The sequence below is a fragment of the Mchenga conophoros genome, linkage group LG15 (assembly GCF_057382185.1).
Source record: "Mchenga conophoros isolate Kocher_MC1m ecotype Shallow Benthic linkage group LG15, M_conophoros_male_GT1.1, whole genome shotgun sequence".
NCBI lineage: Eukaryota > Metazoa > Chordata > Actinopteri > Cichliformes > Cichlidae > Mchenga > Mchenga conophoros.
Genome location: NC_140540.1, coordinates 6,347,361 through 6,350,460, shown reverse-complemented (window position 1 = coordinate 6,350,460; position 3,100 = coordinate 6,347,361).

The following is a 3,100-nucleotide window of genomic DNA, read 5'->3' as shown; positions in this document are numbered from 1 at the left end:
TGCAGCTTCGATGAATGCTTCCTTGATTGAGTAGCCAGAAACGGCGTTGAGTGGTTGAGGATGAGTCAAAGGAAGTATGTAAGGAAAACTCCTGAGCGGGAGGATGAGAGTAATGATATTTCTGTTTATCTGCAGAGATGGTAGTGGGGTATTTTTGGATGGCTGCTGTTTTTTCCTCCGTAAATTCCAGGTTCCGGCTGTTTTTCCTTCTCCTTGTTCCCAGCCTGTGAATGCAGGGCCGCTTCCTCTCCCTCCTTCCTATTCTGAGCCTCTGATTGCATGGAAGTGGGGGTGGTTAACAGGATAGTGTGTCTATACGTGTGTGTGACCAGTACGGTGCTGCATATATGTGTGTGTGTGTGTTTGTGTTGCGAATCTTGAATTGGGGGGTGGAGGGTGGCGAATGTTGCAATATGTATTTTTTCTGTCAGTCAGTTTAAAGTAATGAAAGCGCGTGTGTGTGTCTGAGCATCTCGGGTGTTGGGTGTGGAGGATGTAACCATTAAAGAGATCAGCATGTCAACTGTTCCCCAAGTGCTGCTTTCTCCAATCCAGCTGGCGATGGGAGGTGTGTGTGTGCGTGCGTGTGTGTGTGTGTATGCACTCTATGCCCTACACGCTCCTCTCAGCAAGGAACAGACAGATGGATCTTTGGTTTGGCCAATGTTGTCTGAGTCTGGCTTCTGATCTAACTGTACAGTCCTGCTGCAGGCCAAATTACTCTGCATCTCTCCCTGCAAATTAACCGACTTCTAGCAGAACAAACAGAGAGCTACAAACACCCCAGAGGAAACGATTCATGCCTATAAATACAAGGTTTGCATTTGTGCTACATGGTTACATATGATAAACATCAAGTGTCTGAAGCATCGCTTATTTCTCAATGTTGCATGTCAAGCAATAAACATTACATATAAACAACATGGTGATTTTGTTTTCTCCCCTTTAGTTGCTATGCAATCAACCATGTTGGTACAGCATTAATCTTAGTAAAACATTTTATTTGACATCCCGGGGACAAGGGATGGACTATCTGCCGGTATCTTCATTTAGTCCCTTTTGCCAGTTTACAAAGTCAGCTTTGGGAAAGTCACAAAAAAGGTTGAATATCTGTGCACTAAAATGCTGCAAGGTCAGAGAACCAAAAATGTTATTTTATGATTATAATTCATTTGGGGAATGTTTACATATTTCAATCTGATATTGCATCCAGCTAATGCTGTGTAACCCTGGATGGCGATTGCTTGATGTTATCGTAAACACTTGAAAAATGAAAAGAAACACATTTCTTCCTTAAACTGTTGGGAGTCTCTGGGCTCTTCATTATCAGCTCAGTGTTTCTTTCGCTTTTCGCTTTTTATGTAAACAAAGAGTGATCTATTACTTGCAAAGCACAGACACAGCAACACATGACTCATATTTTGCAGGACAAAGTGCAGCTGAATTTGAGGTTAAGTTTAAATAAACCTCAAGTGCAATTGAAATAAAAATGGAGATGTCCAAAAAAAACCAACTGCATATAAGCTTGTGGAACTGACACATGGAGCTAATGTGGAAGTGACTTAAAATTGCATTATTTCCAGTGGCCGGTACAGGCACCACTATGAGAACATAGCCATACTTCTCATTTGATTGACTGATTTTTTTTTACCTCGATTTTCATTTTGTTTATAAATACACTGAATTGGTATCAGTACAATTTAATCTTCATTTTGTAAATCATTGTTCAGTTAAAATAGTAAAGTGATTCACAAACAAGGGAATGCCAAACTTAAGGTTTCTATTGTTCTTCCAGATCTATTTCTGTTTAATTGACTGGGTCAATTTTCATAGAGCTTTACCTTCTGACTGTAATTGCTTTCAAAGACCAAGCAGATTGAAACAGAATGAAAATGTTGTTTATGATGAATCAGAATAAACTAATTTTTTTTAGCTTTAATTTCTGTCTGTGCACATTCCTCCATCTTGATGCTAATGCCTGGGAACATGCATTTTGCACTTTTCCAAATAACTGTTGAGTCTAGACCTGACCTTCAGCTGTCTTCAACACTAATCACTTCAGTAAGGGAAGAATGGTTACATGTCTTAACAAAAATCTGATTCTAGTATAGACTACCGTAGTATAACAGTGTGCAGAGGAGGGATAGTTGATATATTAGACAAAGGATGTTGGTGAAGATGGAGCTGCTAGGCAGGAGGGAAAGAGGAAGACCACAGAGGATGTCATAAAGCAGGACATGAAGAGGGTTGGTTAGACAGAGGAAGATGCAAGGGATAGGATGAGATGGTGGCAGATGATCCAATGTTGTGAGCCCTAAAGTAGAAGACTACTGTAATACCCCTGAAAATAAAATTAATTTGTATCTGTCCTGTCTTTCATTTGTTAGGAGTTAAAGAGAAAAGACTGATGCCTTTTTAAAAGTCTGTGGGCTAAAATATGAATCTACTTGGAGCAACCATACAAAATAGAAAAGATGACATCAACCACTGATATCTGCAGTCTTGTTTTGAAACCTCTAGATTAACGCTTTTGTCTCTGCCATCTTGGTTGTAAAAAACTGAGTGGGACATGTCTGACTGTAAAACTGCATGCTCACTGGCTAACGACTTATCAGTCACAAATTGTTAGCCAATGGGTGTGCAGTTTCTTACCACAGACAATTTTCCATTTTGAAACATAATATGACCAATTTAACTAATGACTAATTCAAGATGACCCCAAATGAGTGACTATAGCCATTAACTCATCAGAAAAGCATTTACAGAGGTCAAGTCAGAAAGCCTCTGTTTGCAACCACATCTATAGCCATCCGATGGCCTTCAGATAAAAAACAAAGTTGAATGCAATTCTGCATTGGCTTCTTTTTTCAGACCTGGAAACTGCATTCATGTTAGTAAGTAGGAAGAAAGCATGTGCATATAACCATCCTGATTTTGTCCAACCAGTACCCCTGAAGCACTGTGTGTCTCGGTTAATTATAAGTTCTTTAGTTCTTTGTTATGTTAGGATGGAGACAAGCTTGTGTTTGTAGAGTGTATTGGTTAGCACATTCACCTAACACACAAAAGGTTTCCCCGGTTAGCAAATGGGAGGAAACAC